At 47.4% G+C, this 19043-nt stretch overlaps 1 long non-coding RNA gene across 10 annotated transcripts; it reads right to left on the bottom strand.

The window, feature by feature from the left end:
• Positions 1 to 562: 562 nt before the first annotated feature.
• LOC121133348 lies at positions 563 to 18917 on the bottom strand. 10 transcript variants are annotated; one of them, XR_005870189.1, is made up of 6 exons: positions 18369 to 18917; positions 16493 to 16679; positions 6035 to 6158; positions 3916 to 4025; positions 1304 to 1402; positions 563 to 730 (listed from the first exon to the last, which is right to left on the bottom strand). It is a non-coding gene; the product is annotated as an uncharacterized LOC121133348 (long non-coding RNA). The 10 variants fall into 10 exon arrangements; XR_005870185.1 differs by lacking the exon at positions 6035 to 6158 and having other exon boundaries at positions 564 to 730; positions 18369 to 18892; XR_005870187.1 differs by lacking the exon at positions 6035 to 6158 and having other exon boundaries at positions 564 to 730; positions 18374 to 18890.
• Between the last annotated feature and the right edge of the window lie 126 nt (positions 18918 to 19043).

Raw genomic sequence — 19043 nt, 5'->3', positions numbered from 1 at the left:
AAACAGGCTGGGAGTTCACCAAAGCAACTTGGGTTCTCTCCCAACCGAGCTCGAGAGCCCCAGGCCACAGTAACCCGACTCTTCCCCAACATGCTCATCACGGATCCTGGAAGCTGTTTTCTTTCTGGGTTGTGATTTTTTTTCAATAAGATCCTGGGTAACCATGGGGTGGGGATGGGACATAGGCAGGGACAAACGAGGAGAGAGAAATCCTAGCCTTTCCAAACCAGACGTTTCTCACAGTCATCCACACAGTAACCTCAAGGCAGGTCACCACTACTTAAGGATTGGCTATGGTACTGTGGCAAGTGCCGAAAGTCAATTTTTGACTAACAAACCAATTAGCCAATGACTATAGCCACTTCCCTGCCCCTTCCTAAATTTCTTAAACATGTGTTTCTTGTAATCCACCTCTTCTGCCACATAGACCCAAGTGACAGACCATGAACTCCAAAGGGCCAGTGCCCCGTGACAAACCACTAAGCAACTAACCATGCTGTCCCAACTGCCAGAGGGTAGGAGGGAGAGATAAACCAAATTTGGTAAAAGGAAAAAAACCAAAAAACAACTTCTGCTTGTACAAGCCCTGTGGTGTGTTTCAAAAAGTGGGGATAACACTTATTTTTCAAATATTCTGAGATAGATGACGATTAAAAGGAAGGCTGTCTTCCAGAGAACAGTAGCTTGATGTTGGTGGAGTAGCGACTGTCCACATGCCCTGGTCCTGTCCCTGTCAGGGCAGAGATGAAAATCAGTTTCCAGAGGGTACTGTTGGGTAACTAAGCACACAAGGAGGCTGATAATTACACCAGAGGGTTCATTTATTAAGTTACTGCGGACACTAGATCATTCCGGAAGCTGCTACACCCTGTCTTTCTAGCTCCAATCAGAAAGACACCTGAGAAGCCATCTCAAGGATCTGAAGACCATCGGCTACCAGAAGACCATTGGCTCTTTACACAAGAGATGGCCTCCAGACACCCCAGTCAAAATGTCTCTTCCTTCATCAAGTTTGAAGGACTCGACACACTTGTATCTTGCTGCAACCCCAAGTTGCCAACTGAGGAATTCTCATTTTCTTTTCCTTTTTTCTTTTCTTTTTTCTCCTTTCCTCTCCTCTCCTCTGCTCTGTTCTTTTCTTTTCTTGATTCTTTGGGAATTTCAGGAAGTATATCTCTGTGTAGACATCCACTGGAGTGCAGTCGACCTCCCAGGGATCATACTTCTAAAGAAAGCTAACTCTTCCTCTTCCTACAGCCATCAACTACCAATAACTCTTTGACTGTGGGTGGGAGATGCTCACCATTCCACACTGGGATTTTGTCTGCCATGAGGTGGCTCAGGTCTTGTGCACACGGGTCACAGTCACTATGAATTCATTTGTGCATCTGCTGGGTCATGTCTGGAAAAAAATGTTTCCTTGGAGTTATCTACGATCAGTGCTCTTAAAATCTTTCTTCCCCTTTCTTCGACAATGATTCCTGAGCCCTTGGGACCATGAACATTCTTCATTCTCTCATTTATGGCCGTTCTGCAAGATGAAACCCACACCTGGTACTGTTGTTCAAGCCAAGAATCTGCATCTAGGCAGTTTCAGGCCCTAAAGTATTTTTGCAGGTTTTAAATTTTATTTAATGTTTGTGTGTGCATGTGTGTTGTGTGTGTAGAGTATGCATATATATGTTACGTTTTGTGTGTGAATGTGAGGTGTGTGTGTACGTGTATTGTGTGTATACATGTGTTGTGTGTACATGTGTTGTGTGTGTATGTGTATGTATGTGAGGTCTGTGTGTTGTGTGTGTATGTGAGGCGTGTGTATACATGTGTTGTGTGTATATGTATGTATAGTGAGATATGTGTTGTGTGTATGTATGTGTTATATATGTATGTGAGGTGTGTGTGTGTGTGTGTTTATAAAGATTTCAAACTGGCCAGAAGAGGGCATTAGGTCTGGAGCTAGTATTACAGACAGTTGTAAGCCGCCATGTAGGTGCTGGGAACTAAACTCTGGGCCTCTGGGAGAGGAGCCAGTGCTCTCAACTACTGATCTATCTTTCTATCCTGTTAAGCATTATTTTCTATAGAGAGAGGGAAAAGGAGAATCCAGTCTTTCTCCTAGCATGAATGATCTTCCCCCTTCAGAATTTTGAGTTTGATGAGAACTAAATCTTCCACTTAGAAAAAAATGTATGAATATGAGGATGTGAAAATCTTCCACAGCGTAAGTTCTGGTTCCACACACTTGTAATCTGCTTCCCCCTTCATGACGCCAGTCCCAGGAACCTTAGACCACTGCCTGTTAAACTTCACCGTGGGAGTCATGAAGAATTTGTCAGTGCTAAGAGCTTTCTGAACATATAACAGCCAAAAATTACTTCAAAAACCAAACATTGTCGTAAGTCTATGAGGTCACCTACACTGCATTATGTGACTTCCGTACAACCTTGGTCTTGAACATGCAGCATGCACTTTGCAATAGCTCGAGATGAAACAACACTGCACAAGCCATCCTGCTACACATGATGAAGGAATGCTGCCTGAAATACTTGGGCCAGGTTTCAGGCTACTGTATACAATCAATTTTCATGTTTTTATAGTACACACCATGTTAATTGTTTAATTACAGGGGATATATAAGATAGTATTCTTCTGCCATCAATCATCAGAATGTATCAAGGTCGTGTTAACTTTGGGTTGTATTGTATCAGAATGCTTGATGTGAAACATTGCTGTTTGAATTCCTGACTTGCGTTAAACACAAAATCATTGCATGAATTTTAGCTTGAGAATAAGGAAAGAGTTCACAAGGACATGTAAAATGACCTTAAGCATGCCTCTGCCATGTTGCACTGTATATGTATGTCTAACAGCATTCTCAGCCTTGACAATAAAAATCAAATATTCAACAGCTCTGGACAATATTGAGGCGGTATCTGTGGTGTTAAATATTCAGCCAAGATTGAATGCTTCACATGAAAATGCACACACGCACGCACACACACACACACACACACACACACACACACACCACGCACTCATGCACGCACACATGCATCATCCAATCCAATACAGGTCTGGGATCCAAGGAGACCAGAGCTGCAGTGTGAACCTATAGAAAACACTTTGTACCGAAGTTCCTCAGCTCCAGGTGCAGGGTCATCCATTTCGTTATCATGCAAACTTGCTTTTTCTTTCACAAATAGTACAAATGCAGGTACACCAAAGAATTGTTCTAGAATAAAATCCTTTGTGACTTATTATCAATAAACACTTGGTTTGTTTACCTATTTGGTATACCTAATAGTATTCCAGGGTCATACAAAAATGTCTTAGATGTAAATGGCCACAAATGGAGAAAGTTTAAGAAATACTCCTTTGAACATGTTGGGAATGATTGATACGTTGGTCCTATAGCTCTGTACCATGGCGGGGACAAGTCCTCTCATGGGTGATGGGGGACTTCCTGCCATTCCTTCTCAGTCCCTCTATAGACCTGGTGGCAGACAATCCTAATATACTCCCATAAACCTGAACCAGTCAGTTGTCCTCTGTACAGATTCTCAGAATCCCCATGGCCATTCCATTCCCAGGGCGACTCCAAGGCTGTCTGATGGGAACGGAGATGCAGTGGAGGAGATGTTGAGAAAAAGACGGAAGACTTATCTGACTCTGCTAAAATAGTGTTTTGTACTATGGCCTCCATTTAGCACCAGGGGCCTCACAGGCAGTCTGGAGGGAGCAGGCAGAAGCTCCAGTGCCACCAGCTTGGGAGGAATCCAGGCTGTAAATCTAGAAAGACCAGACCTGCTGGCAAAGCTGAACATTGTCCCTCCAATGAGGCAGATTACCTGATGTCTGGACCGAGGGACTGATCTTAGCGTTGTAGCTATGGGGTGACAGTGGGGGTGGTCTCACCTAATCCTTAAAAATGAGTCCATATGTGGCTGGATTTGCCTGATGAAGTGGAGAGGAAGGCGAGGAACCAAATGCAGCAAACATCTATATCCAAGAGTTGATTAGCATCTCTGGGGAAGGAAGGAGAGTCCAATGTCAGTGTGGGAAGCAAGGCAATGGGGAAGATAGCATCCTCTTCTTCCCTCCCTCCCTCCATCCCTTCTTCCCTCCCTCCCTCCTTCCAACCCTTCTTTCCTCCCTCCCTCCCTTCCTCCTTCCCTCCCTCCCTCCCTTCCTCCCTCTCTTTCTCCCTTCCTCCCTCCTCCCTCCTTCCCAGTCACTCTGTCTCTGTCTCTCTCACACACACGCACACGTACACACACATGCACTCATAAGTACACACACCCCAGCCGACCTGATATATAGAGAGAAGTGTGAACCAGGAGAAGACACACTTTCTTCTGTATTTTGATCAGCCACAGGCACAAGTGTCAACAACCAACCAAGCCCCTAGCAGCCAAGGTGTGTACCCAGGAGGTGGTGTCTCCTTCATATCTGAATAGAACAGAGACTGGTTCTGGCAGCTCTTAGAGGCCAGCAGTTCTCTGGAAACATGGCCCTGAAAAGGGACCCAGGGTCCAGGGGCCAAGGTTGGAAGAGGCAACCCAGGAAGGACTAGGATAGGATAGGACATCACATAGTGACTATAGCCAGTACACGTCATACAGCTTTCCACCGCTGGAGGACTTGGGGCCACAGATGAGTGGGTAAAATTATGTTACTACCATCAAGGCTGGAAGACTCAGGTGCATTTTGGGGACATCAGTGACAGCTCATTTGTTAGACCCCCGCCCACGAAGAGTTAGGGATCTGAGTTGCAGGAAACATGTTCATGATAACCCCCTCCAGACCCAATGTTTACAGGTGACAAGGCCAGGATGGAATGAAGCTGCACTTATTTGCTAAACATCCTGAGTTCCCATGATGCACCAGGTACCTCTAAGAGCTGAGCAGGGAGGCTAGAGGGCCGAAGGGGCTGGAACTGGCCGTTTCACTGAGCTGGCATGTGTACTGCATGGGACACATCACAATGAATTTCACTGAGCTGGCATGTGTACTGCATGGGACACATCACAATGAATTTCAAGGCTCTGGACTCTGGAACAAAAGTGAGCTGGCCTTGAACCCACAAGAACATAGGTGAAGAGCTCTGCCCTCCCTTGGCTGGTGTGTTGGCCTAGTCCTGTAAAATGAGACTCACAGTAAGACTCACTCAGGGTTAGCCTGGGCACTAACATGCAAATGGTCCGCAGGAATTAAGTGTCTAAGTTTCTCGGTCATTTCTGTTCCTGGGTAGATGGTCCCTCTGGAAGTCATGCCAAGTCACAAAGAATTGTAGAAAGAAATGAATCAGCTGCAGCAGGGACGGGCAGGAGGCAGTGTGGTGGCCCCAGGGGCGATGATGCCTGCTGAGCTCACCTGAGAGGCCTCAGCAGCCTGGATCTCCAGAAGTGGCAACGGACACACAGGTGACAGGTGTGCACGCAGCACCTTCAGGAGACTCAGAGAAACTAGAAGAGGGGGCCTCCGGAGGATGACTGGGGCTCCCATCGTCACAAGTGGAACCATGGCTGGAGGGCTTTGCTGAACTGTGTTCCTCCCTCCAGGCTGGAGGCAGGGGAATCACTACCATCGCTGGGTGAGGCGATGGCACTGAGGGGATCCCACAGGTTGAATAGAAGTTTGCAGCTTGTTGTCTTTCTGTCTGAGCGTCTGCACCTGAATCTACTGATGTTTTAACCACGGTCTATACTCCAGCAGCCTGCCGTCAGCACCCTGCTGCTCAGGTCTGGCAGGGTTTCCATTCCCGGTGGTTCCAGCCTGACCACAGCTGCCAAACGTAGGTTGTAAATAAGTCACTATCGTTCTATTTACCAATAAAAACTCAGAAGACAGGTGTTGGAGTGAAAACCCACTAGATAGAGAAACTGAGAAGCAACACGCTGAACTTCCTTTTGGGCCAGAGACCAAGCAAGAGAAGTGTCTCTCCCCTTGTCCCAAACCCAAAAAGATGGTGAATCTCTAAGTCCCTCCCTGCTCCTTCCTGTACATCTCTATCCACGTTCCAGGGAATTCTTACCAACTAGTCACAGCTTCTGCCCCCTGATCCAAGGGTAATTTTATCAACACAGCCTCAGAGTTTCACAGTGTGATCAAATACCCTTCAGGCAGGACAAAGCCACCAGTTCAGGAAGCCATCACTCCTGTGTGGGAAGAATGAAGGAAAGGGGAACAAAGCTTTGAAGTTATGCTGGCACTAAAGCCTGGCTCCACTCCATTCTGCAAGCTTGGGAGATGCAGCAGAACTCGTGGACCATAACTAGAAAGCACTTGGGACAACCAGGTACCCATTTCCTAACCCTGTCATACAGCAGCATGGGAAGTAGACTGTGCATTCTGGAGACCCGAGGGTGGGATGTGTAAGATAACCAGCAAAGGCTGCCTATGTGGCCTTCTTTGCACTATTGCAGGAGGGAATAGCTTTCTTCATTCAGTGTCCCCTGTGGAACTGGAAGACCCCGATGACTTCTCACTGGCAAGCATCCTGTGGGAGCCCCTCAGTTCTTCCAATCCGGAACACACAGAGCAGATCAGAGTGTGGGCATTCTAGCAGTCTCAGAGACTAAAGCAGCGCTCAGGCTAGAGAGGAAAGACAGTGCACTGCAAACACATTTCCAGTCTCTCGCATAGCATAGAAAGCTGGCACGATTGGGCACTGAGCCCCAAGCCAGGTGTGTCCAGGCAAGATGATGGCAGGCCCTGGGTATGTATCTGAAATCAAAATCATTTTGTCTGTTAGATGGGAAACTAGAAGAAACCACGAGCTGGGATTTTTGTCTCTTCTTGGAAAGGATTTATTCTTAGCAGAAGGACATGGAGATGATGGGTTTAATGTTTTTGCTGGGTGAATGGGTCCCCAAACTCCCCTCACTCATGAACCCCTCAGAATATATCCATCCTGCCAGGGCAATCTCAGATCTCAGTTCTCCTGTCTCCACCAAGAGCAACATCTGGGAGCAGGTACAGGACCATGTACAGGATGCTGAGCATCCCGGTACTCACTGGGCTCTATAGTGCTTCATATCCTCATGAGGACTGTCCGTTATTGACACCTGACATGAATCTTCTCTAAGGCTTTAACGGCAAACAATGGGGCAAGCTTCAGGCATGAGTCAGCCTCTGTCCAGCACTGTCACCCCAGTCTTCCTATGGCACTGTAGCTGCCCTGTGTGGGTCAGGCCTTAAGAGATTACAGTGTTTCTTCATTTGGTGCACGATGACCTGGCTTCTCACCGTAAGATCATATGAGGTCCAACTGCTTTGTCATTACTCCCGTAACATCAGACACTATGCTGAATCCAAAATACTTACAGAAAGGGGCAAAGACGGCCTGTTTCATCTCCCCGGATTCTGTCTCCACTTTTCAGCCCATACATTTAACAGCAGAGTGAGAGGCAGTGGAGTTCATAGACACTTGAAACCTCCAGGCTGCCTTCCTGTCCCTGGTGCCCAGCTAGTGCTACAGGAAGATCTCTTTTAAGGGTACCATTTTATGACATCATGTGTTCTAAACTTATTGCATCATGATTTTTATTCTATTTTCCCTTCCAAGGTAAATCATGACTAACAAATCCCACAGCTTGGATTCATAGGCTGACACTGGTTAAGAATCACCTAGCCCCATTCCCTCATGAGAAACGTGGGCCTTAGAGGAAATTCTACCGAAGTAGTGTTGGTTCCTGATTCTGAAAACTAAGCATTACGCTTGCAGGAAAAAGCATCTCTTTGTAACCCTTGGATGTAGCAGTGTCTTGCCTGTGAACCTATAACGGTGGCCACACCCCTTTGGGTGTGGCTTCAGGCGAATGGAAGCAGGGAAGCTTGAGGCTTGGCTTCTCTTGCATGCAGTCTCTCTCTTGGGTCAGTTGATCAGGAAGGGCAGGGATGTGCTCTCGCGGTTCTTATTATTGTAAGTTCTTCCCCAATAAACTCCCATTTATCATTTATCTTGGGTCTAGGGAAATCTTTACACCTTTACCTTCACTTGGAGACCACACTGGTTGAAATTTTGCAAACAAATGATCATGGGGTTCTCTGCCCTACCAATTACATCCATAACATAGCACCATCGTAAAAGAGCAAGAAGAACAATTGGAAGAGCCCAGAGACCAGGAAATGTGCTGTGAGTGAGATTGTTTTTTCTAAAAACATCAGGGAAGCTTCAACGGTGATGTTCCAACAATATGGCTGCCTATACAAAACCCAAACAACTACATCACCAACGAATGTGCTAATATGGAAGGGGGAAATCTCATGAGACCCACCCCTAAATAAAGAACTACAGGCAACTAAGGAATGCTGAGTGGAAGAGAAATCGTCTTCCCCATGGATGAGCCCCTAGTTGATTATCCAATACCAAGTAGCCAGCCCTGAAATCAAATATACACAAACTCAGTGGTTGTAACACTAACAAAGAAAAGGGAGGGGGCCATGAATTGTAGAGGGAGCATGAAGGGGGACACATGGGAGGGGCTGGAAGAAGAGAAAGGGAAAAATAATGCTACTTTTTTTTTTTTTTTTGGTTTTTCGAGACAGGGTTTCTCTGTGGCTTTGGAGGTAATCTTGGAACTAGCTCTTGTAGACCAGGCTGGCCTCGAACTCACAGAGATCCTCCTGCCTCTGCCTCCCGAGTGCTGGGACTAAAGGCGTGCGCCACCAACACCCAGCAATGCTACTCTATTTTAATGTGTTAGAGATTAGAAAGGTGTCAGCAGCAGGAGAAAGAGACCCTACTGGGATGGGACTTCATAATCTGGTTTCCCACAAGGACTGAGCGGTTCTGACCTGAGCAAAGTTAGCATTGCCTGCCAGGGTTGCCTCCTTGTGCCTACCCAGGGCCTCCGGTTGTTTTGATCCTGTAGTCTGCAAAGCAGGTCTCAGGGTGCAACAGTGAGAAACTCTTTCAAAATGTTTCAAGTGCATCGCTCCTCCCCTTCCTCTCCCACCCACTTGTACTTCCTTCCCAAGCTTTGTGACAGGTACATTTGTCAAGTGCATCAGTCCAGCTGGGACTATTCTTTTCTTCTCTATCCATTCATACACTGTTTTTCATTTATTTTGCATACCGACTGTAGTGTGTCCTTCATCCTCTGCTCCCCGCCACCCCCCCATTCATATACTGTTTATGTTTTTGCAGTGCAGGAGGTCAGACTCAGGGCCCTGTATGTGGTCCACCACTGGGGACAGATGTGCTCAGGCCTGGTGTTCTTCCTTTATAATGCAAAGATGTAGGTACTATCTAGGAATTCATGAAGCTTGGAATGAGGATTTTCAATAAATTCTTTCAGCAGTCATAAGGATGACTAAGATGATATTATAATGTGTGCATAAAAAAACCACAGAAGATGAGAGACTGTGTGAGAACAGGAAAATCTGTGTGATGGCATGAGGGCCCAGGTATAGTTTGAGTTGAATTAATATAAGGAATAGATATAGAAGGTAACTGCCTAAGCTTGTGGCAGTAACTATCAGAAATGAAAACGGGCATGGTTAAGGAGGGTGTCCAGAGCTCAGAGCTGGAAGGAGAGATACTTGCCCTCTGGTACGCTGGATGCTTGCCTTCCTGATCAAAATAAATGGATGTTCTTGTCAAATATGATTTCCTATACACTGGAAGATATGTCAGATGGATATCATTCCTCCCATGTTATATGTAAAGAAACAGCAATTCGCCTTGGAGCACATATCCGTGATGAGAAGCCATGCCTGCTGGCCACCTGCTCCAAGCTTTTCTCTCTGGCCCAGGCTCCTACTCTGAGATGCATGTTGACCAGGCCTGGGGTTCTAGCTTCATTGGTGTGAATTTTGAGTCTCCTTTAGGACAGGGACAATGTGATGGGTACACCCATGGCCTGGAGCATACTAACTGCTTGAATGTGTCATTTAGCTTTCTTTATTTTTGACCTATTTAGAAGCCAGAATGCTAATGTCATTTGCTGTCTTGTCTCTCTTGTTTTTTCACAAATTATCACTGACTCTAAATTGACAGCAATTTATTCTACTGTGTGGGCTGGAACACATCAGAAGGCTTGACTTAATTTAGCAAAGTAGAGAATTTAAAACAATTTTAAGGACTCTGGAGATGGTTCCCTTGGCACAGTGATTACTATGCAAGCTCAAGGACCTGGGTTCAGATCCCGAAAACCCACATTAAGAAAAAACAAAGCAAGACAGGCATTGTGGCAAGCTGCTGTAATCCCAGCTCCAGATACCCAGAAATCAGAGGGTCCCTGGGGTTCACTAGCCAGCTAGTTTAGCTGAATAGGCGAGCTCTGGGTTCAGTGAGAGAGCCTGTCACAAAATGTACTGTAGAGAGAGATCAAGGAAGACATTTGATGTCAACCTCTGATGTCAACCTCTGGCCTCCACACCTATGTGCCTGCCCGCACATCTGTACAAAAAGCATCTGCAAGAAGACATTCTATGGACACTCCCGACCGATGTCCGTGCTGGTGAGGTGGGCATACAGTGAAGGAGTGCTGGGAGGACCGTGAGCTTCACCCACAACCCCACTCACCACACTGAGGTGTTACCCTTGGACCTTAGTCACTCCTTTGAAATTTGAAGAATTTGGGGTTTCCCTGGTACCCTATGAAAGTATAGGATCCCCAACTACCTCACAAGGGTGATTGTCCAAATTTGAAACATTCTGCTGGGACAAGACTTCTGAGGAAAGAGAGGTGGAGAGAGAAGATGGAGGGAAGCAGGGGATGGAAGGGGAAGGCACCAGAGATGGTTGCAACAGCTCCGTGGGGTTCTCTCGCTGCTCTAACCCAGCAGCAGAATGCCCTCCCACAGACACTGAGGATAATCAAGAATGCCCATGAGCCTGGTAGGCGCTGTGCTGATGCTTAGCGGCAATGATGCATGTAGTCCTTGAAACAACCCGTCAGGTGTCATTTGGCAGATGGAAAAATGGAGGCACCGAGAGGCCAAGTGTCATGCAGCTGGGTGATAGAGCCTGGACATTGGGCTAGATGACTAGACTCTAACAGAAGGCTCTGTGTCACAAGGCTAGAGCACACACACGCGCGCGCGAGCGCGCGCACACACACACACACACACGCACACACACAGACAGACAGAGAGACAGAGAGATAGAGAGGGAGTATTGTGGAAGGGACTTTTGGAAAATTCGACTGCCAAGGATCAAGGTATTCTGACTTTTAGAGCAAGTAAGCAACGACAATGTGTTTGGCTGCATACAAGAGACTTTATGTGATGCTGACACGGTTGGCACAGCCTGTCTCTCTGGATAAGAGATAGGTGGGGCTTACAGCATCTCTTCACAAGCAAAATACTCAGGAAAGCACTCTTCGTGGTGAGGCCTGAGTGCCCCACCAGCGGGGATACCCAACGTGGCTACTGAACTTCAGGGGTCAGCAGACTGGCAGATAGTCTCTGCTGTGGGGTGAGGTTGAAGGAGATGAGAAGCCAGGCCCCTCCTGGCCCCCTACCCCTCCAGACCTTCCCCAAGAAGCGGATTCAGGACCACTGAAATCCAACCCAGCCTCTCACGAGTATGAAACGTGTTTCTCGGACTTTACGGTGCTACCTTTGTAAGTTTCTGGGAAGGGTTTGGTGGGAAACAGAGAGGATTTGTTCCTCTCATCTCCTAAGAGTAGGTCTGTCCTCACCTGTCTCCAGCACCTTATCTCATCTCTGTCTGCTTATAGGGAGCATTACTAGAGTCCAGGCTAGTTTTTTTTTTTTTTGAGGGAAAGTATGTCTGCATCTGTACCACAGAAGAAAAGTCATGTGCTACCAAAAATAATAATTTGTAGGTCAACAAGGTTGCTAACTATTTCTCCTGCTCGTTCTCACTTCCCCCCAGACTCTCATAATGACTATGGCTCTGTTCCTCGGCCAGCATCAAGAACCCTATTTGTCTGTCCAGGAAATGACAGCTCCTGGGACGCCCCTGTCTGTAGGGAATGCCTGGGTAGCCGAGCATGGAGCCTGCCTAAAGCCCACGTCAGGCCTGACTGAGCGCCTGCGTGAAACGCGCCAACGCACCCAGAAGGACCCACAGCTGCAGGTCCTGGCACCGGGGTTCTAAAGGAGCCTCTGGTACCAGCTGTGTGACCCCAGACAAGCCACAGAACCTCCTGGGTCTCTGTTCACTCATCTGTGAAGCTGAGAACACGGCACTCTCCGTGACTAATAAACGGTATTGCTGGCTTTGTTTTATTTTACATTTTATTTCTGGGCCATCAGAAAGGACCAGACGCTGTCACAGAGCCTGGGGGGGGGGGGCAGTAGCAAACGGAGCAGACAAATATCTCCCTCTCTCCAGACCTCCTCGGCGGGCTGTGACGCAATCATAAGTGAGCCCAACACACGGCTCTCCAAGGGTTTGGGTGACAAAGTAAAGCACACAAGGAAGGAGGCAGAGGGCAGGGAGACCCCCCTAAAGGCTGACACCACCGCGACAGCGACACAGATCCGCAGGAGGCAACAGGCAGAGTCAAGAGAGGGTCTGGGGAGGGAACATTTGATAATGTGGCAACTACAGCTAGCGCAAAGGTCCTGAGGCGAGGGTGAGCATGACGCATTCTAAACACGGGAAAAATGGAGCACGGGGCAGAGAGCCCATAGAGACAGGAGAAGGGGGCCAGACAGGATGCGGCTGCTGGAATTTTGCCTTTAACTTGCAGTGGGGGCTCTGAGTGGGGACTCGGAGCGAGGCATTACATACCTCATGTGACTTGGGTTTTACAGCAAATGTGTTTGCAAAGGAGAGTCTAACGAAACTGCATGCCCCAAGATGTCTTGAAAAAAGCAAGGAGAACGGTGGGAAAGCAGATGAAGGTTAGTAAGGACCCAGTCCTCCAAGGCTCCCAAGAACAGGTTGTTGTGGAGATGGGGTGGGCGGGGTTAAGTACAGCCTAGCTTTCCCTGCTGCTTCCTCTGGCAGAAGTCAAGTTTTGTTTCCATTCCGGGGAATGCGGTTGACACTAAAAGCTCTAGATCAAATGGGGCCCAGTGGGCAACTATTGTACGGATCTTGGTTTAGCCTTCTGATGCACTGTCTGCTTTCCCTCGCTTCCTCTTGGAAACCTTCGTTCTTGGGACATTTTACTCTCAAAATCTAGCAGCCATGTGGTGAAAATTCCAAGTCACATGGAAAGGCCACATGTAGAAGCTCCCGGTGGCAGCCCATGTGGGTTTCAAGATGACAGCCGCTGTCTGCTGCCAGCCACGTGAGGGAGCCACATTCAAACGGTCCAGCCCAGCTGAGCCCCCATGACTATGGCCCAGCCAACATCCTTGGGGGCAGAAGAGCCTTCCAGTTGTGCTCAGTTAAACCCACAGCATCATGGGTTGCAATAAAATGGTTGTGGCTTTCGGCAATTATATTTTAAGTTACTTTGTCATACGGCGACCGAGGTGCAGAGCTATAGGTGGCTTATGGACCTGAGAAAGCCTGCTCAGTAGGTATCAAAACTTGAAAAAGGTTTGCATCTCAATGAGTGGGAAGTTTCCCTGGATTAAAATGCACATTTTCCTTCCCTCTTACACAGACCTTACCCACGGTGATTAACCCTTTCCTGGTGTTTTGAATGGACCAGTGTGAAAACCCATGTATGGCTGTCTTGGCTCTGTGACATGATGAGGGCCTACCCATCTCCAAGTTAATTGGCCACTGGTACTAACAAGCCCCCTGCCCCATCTTCTTCTTTGGATATTTAAAATGTAAAAACGTGTTACACTTACTGTTCACTTTTCTGTGTATTGGTGTCAGCTCTCTCCTGATAATTTCCTAAACTGTGCTTTTCATTTGAGACCAAGAAGCTTTTTAGAGATGTCTGGGGTATCAGTGAGCGGACTCTGGGAAAGGGCTGGCTCCCTCACGCCCTCATACTCAGGAGTGTTGCACCAGTCTCCTGACCCTATTGCTTCACAGAATTCCACATGAATAGGCTGCTGGACCTGAGCTCGGGATGGTGAAGAATTTTCACATTGTCTTTATAAATACATTTAGGTACCTACTGATAAAATGCTGGAGATGGAGAAGACACAGCAAATATTTTTGTGCCCTGATATGCCCAAGTTTCATTTTTGTTGCCATGATTAGAATATTCTGACAAGAAAGCCCTTTGAGAGGCCAGAGCAATGGCTCAGTAGTGGTAAAGGTGCTTGCAGCCAAGCCAGGCCACCAAGTTTAATCCCAGGGACTCACATGGCAGAAAGAAGATAAGTGGCCCTAGAAATATTTGTTCTCTGGCCCCCACACTGCACTGTGACACACACATAGACACACAAACAACAGACAAATGTTTTTAAACTAATTAGTGGGAGAAGGGGTTTATTTTAGCTAACAATTCCAGGTTACAGTTCACCATTGGGGAAATCAAGGCAGGGACTTCAAGCAGCTGGCCACATGACATCCACAGTCAAGAAAAGGGAGAAGCGAGTGCTGACAGGCTTGCTTGTGTGCATGTTTGACAACTCGCTGTGCTTGCCTCATTTCTCTAACACAGCTCAGGACCTCTTGCCTAGGGAATGGTGCTGCCCACCGTGGGCTGAGCTGCCTCACACCAGTTAATTAAGGCAATCCCCCGTAGGCATGCCCGCAGGCCAACCCAGTGAACATAATCCTGCACTGAGACTCTCTCCCCAGGTGACGGCCTAGGTTGTGACAATTAAGATGACCATCACACATTCCTTCCATTTGGGAGAAGATCTAGATTGTTTGACTTGTGAGAAATTTCAGAGCTGCTATTGCTATTAAGAGTTAATATTTCTATCAGGATTTGAACTAGGGCTCCTAACTCACAGGCAGTTCTCTCAGGTACTTCTGTGCTCATTCCATTGAGTGATCTGTATGCCCCCATTGATCCCAGAAGGTCTAAGACACATTCCTATGCTAGCCTACAGGAGCACTGTCTGCCCAGGTGAGCTGCTCTGCAGCCAGGCCACACATTCTGGGCCTGATGGGGGAAGTCCTGTGATTATGTCAATAAAGCACTGTTGGCCAATAGGGAAGTTAGATAGATGGGACTAGGAGTCCAGGAGGACTCTGGGTAGGAGAAACACAGAGAGTCAAGATGTAATGCCATGGGGTAGGAAGCCCGGAAACCTCTCTGGTAAGAGACATATTTAGATTAGCAATTATGGGATAAATACTTAAGTCAGAGCTAGCCAGTAAGAAACAAGCAAGACCAACAGCTTCATAATTAATATAGCCTCCTGTGTGTTTATTTGGGACTGATGCCGCTCTAGAACCAGGCTGACGGGAAGGCTTCTCTCTCAAGGAAAAAGCTTCCCTTTACACTGGGCCTATTTATTCACTAGTCACTTCCACCACCTCCGAAGTTTATGAAACACCAATGAGTTAATCCACCCTGAGTTCCTAGGGCGGCGTCTGGATCTTGGGTGTTGCTTTATCATTATCAGCCCTTGTGTGTATTCTCAAGGGGCTCAGCTCTAGGCCATGAAGAGTGAGGCCCCGGGGAGTTGCATTAAGGACTGAGAAATAGAGAGACCCACAGAGAGACCTTGGAACATTCATCTCTAAACAGGATGCCTCCACCGAATCCCACCCCTCAGTGAAGCCTGAGGAAGAGGAGGCAGGAAGAGCATTAGAGCCAGAGGGGATGAAGGACACCCAGGAAACAAGCAAACCGACATGCTCAAAGCTCCCATGAGTGAGGCAGCATGTCTTCCAGGGAAGTCCAGTCCAGGACTTAGTGAGGGCACCTGCCAGGAAGCAGTTGTCCCAAGAAGAGATGGCCTGCAATGAGGGATAATTCCTCAGCTCCCAACTCCATCAGCTCCAAGGAAACTGTCAGGGCCCCTCTATCTGTTTTGGGAAGAATTTAGTCAGTATTCAAGGGGGGCAGTAGATCAATAGCAGATTTTCCTGCCCATCATTTGAGCTCAAGCATTCAGCCTATGATCTAGAATTTCTAAATTGTAATGGAAAAAAAAAAAACAATGGCAAGATTTTTTTAAAAATCTGAACTGCCCCGAGGAAACCACTATTTGGAGTCCGGGTTTATCACGGGTCTCAAGTGAGCTGACTGTGGTAAAGGGTGACACCTTAGGCTAGCCAGAGGATTCAGGGGGAAGCTTTCATCACTGCCTGGCTTAAGCTACACGCTTAGACATAGTATTTGTGCTGGGCCTTGTTGTTTCTCCTCCAACTTACTTCCCTAACAGAATCCCTGTACTCTGAGTTAATCACACAGAAACATCCAGAACAACGAAGGACATTGCAGGACCCAGGACCAGCCCCGTTGTCCGTGATTTCACAGAGACCAGGCACTGAGGTGGCCAGTAGCCAATAGCCCAGAAAAAGTGTTTACCGTTGACGAGACTAGGAGACAAAGATGAGTTGGGACTCTAGGGCCAGTGCCTTGAAAGCAACCGCCTGGTCCATGTCCTTCACCAGAAGCTGAAATGCCCTTGGTTCTTTCTCTGCCAGAGGCCAGAGAGGCCAGGAGAAATTCTGATTCCCGGTCTGGTTTCTTACCTTTCATATCCTGAATAAGCTCCCTTCCTGGGACTGTATGTGACGGTGTGGCAGAGACACTGGTCCAGATGCAAATCTCTTTTGGTGAACAGCTTTGGCACCAGATCTCCAGATTTTCATGATGGAGATGGCTTATCTCTGTTTCCCCATTTCAATCCGTTTCTTACATGAGGTCAGGGTCTCTGCTCTTTAAGGAGGAATTCTACAATAGCTTGAGGTTACTTGGGATGAACCCCTCCTTCATGGCCAGGTGTGGCCCCACCTCCCAATTCCCCTGTAATACTAGAACTTTGACATATAAGCCTCCTGTCTCAAAGAATAAAATCTGCCTCTGGCCTCAGGTGGAGACAAGATACTTTGATCTGCTTCAGGGATTGAGGCCATTGCATCCTATTGTGTCTTCCTTTAGAGTCAAGTCCAGCTGGGCCTGTCAATCAGCTGGCCAGGAGCCCAGCCCCTTGGGGAAGCTGATTTACCTGAGGACACACCAGGGAGATGGGAGGAATAGTTATCCCTCTAAGGAGACATTGTAATTCTTCCTAGAAGCCTCTCTTCTGTGTAGCTGCTTGCACTTTCGTCTCCGGCCCACTTTCCATAATCTTGACTTATAAAAGCACAATTTCTCATTTTCTTTCTTTCTGCTAGACAAACCTGGGGGTGTTTGTTTTCCCAAAGACTTGGGGGTTTCTCACTCTGTCTGAAAGAACACTTTGTAGCCCCCATTGCCAAACCTGCTTGACCTCTTGGACACTAACATAAAAGGCATGGCTTTCATTCTTCCCTCCCTGGGACACTGGCTGCTCTGTGTCTTTCCCTCAAATGCTAATAAAATTGCCCTGTGCTTCCTTTCAATTTTGTTTCTAGAATCTTTTATTAACAAGACTAGGGACCCAGTGAGGGAACCTTGATTTCACTGGCAAGTTGTCTCTGCTTTGTACACGAACAAACCAACGCTTAAAGGCAGTAAGTTTTTCAGATTTCCACAGCTATTAAGATTAAAGAACTGTGGTAATTTTTGTCCTAGCTTTAAGAACCATTAGTAGTTAAGATTTAAGAATCATCTCATTAATTATCCAGAGATGTTCTCTTGTGTTTCTTTTCACATTGCTCTTCACTTAATAACGTTTTATAAAGAGCTTCCACTGTGTGTGTCTGCAAATATAACACTGAGGATGGAAGAAAACTACACAGGACAATTGTCTGTTAATCCCATGGAAAATAATGGAAGCTCAGAGATGGAGAACCGTGTGGGCCAGAGGATCTGGGGGAGGTTTCTTGGGGAGAGTGAGCACTGGTGTGGGTCTTGAAAAATGAAAAATGAATCCTGCAGGGCTGAGTGAAGCAAAGGCAAAGGGAGTACACGGAACTAAAAAATAATCCATATAATGTTTTAAAGCAAGGGTTTGTTGTGGCTCACCATTTGAGGGTCAGTTCACGACAGAGACGGTGGGACAGCAAGGACGTGAGGAAGCGTTTCACGTTGTGTCCACAGCCAGAAAGCAGAAGGCAATGATGCATGCTTGTGGTCCCCTCATTTTCTCCTCTTTATTTGGCCTGGGACCCCAACCCAGGAGATGGTGCCACCCACATTTGAGATGACTCTTTCCTGCTCAGCTAAGCCAGAAACTCCCTCACAGCCATGTCCAGAAGCTTGACTGCTAGGTGATTCTAGATCCTGCCGAATTGACAGTCAACATTAAATATCACATTCTCTCTAACAATACTTCATCCACTGGGACACAGCAACGTTCACAAATGCTGGTATCATTGACCATGTTTGCGCACACGCGCTTCCATTTTAGATCAAGAACCCCACGGGGTGGCTTCCACACCTATTATTACCCTGTTTTGAAATGGAGAGAACTGAGATTCATACCTTACCCGAGTCTAGGAAGTGGGAGCACCACAGCTGGAGCACTCCCATCCGGATGGATGCTTTGTAAGAGGGAGATGGTGCCGTGTGCTCCCAGCTGAGCTGCCGCGTTGTTCTCCAGCCTCGTCGCCTGCAGGTTGCTCCTCTGTCACAGTCCCCTCACCTCGCACGTGTGGAGGCAGAAGACTGCGAAGTTTCAGTGTCTGTGGTTTAATGCTTAACCTCAAATCAAAGTGCTGGTTGGGTCAGTCATGAATGTGAACAGCAAAGCTAAGAGGTTCCAGCCTGTGGATTGATGTCTGAGGAGGGAACTCTTCCCTCACTGGCTGTGAAAACAACAAGAAGCCCCGTCTCTCAGGCCTCACCCGAAGCTGCTCTGCTACCTCCAACCCCTCTTTCCAGCCCTTCAATACAGCAATAATTCCGTTCATGGTTTCCATGACAACGTCCCTGATGACCCTTTCAAGAGACTCAGGAGACTTGAATGACACAATGACTACTCCATGGCAGTGAGCCGCTGTACCACCTACGGTTTCTTTCACACTGTGTGCACCCATAATCAACTGTCATCACTTAGGGGACACTGCTCCCCACTGAGAATCCATGGTGCGGAGCACTTCCTGTGTGAGGAGAGGCCTTCAGGAAATGACCGGAACTCCGCCCCTCCCAAAACAGGCC

Source organism: Mesocricetus auratus, unplaced genomic scaffold (genome assembly GCF_017639785.1).
Source record: "Mesocricetus auratus isolate SY011 unplaced genomic scaffold, BCM_Maur_2.0 Super-Scaffold_100021, whole genome shotgun sequence".
Taxonomy (NCBI): domain Eukaryota; kingdom Metazoa; phylum Chordata; class Mammalia; order Rodentia; family Cricetidae; genus Mesocricetus; species Mesocricetus auratus.
The sequence above is the reverse complement of the archived record's forward strand: the minus strand, read 5'-3'. Positions and strand labels throughout refer to the sequence as shown.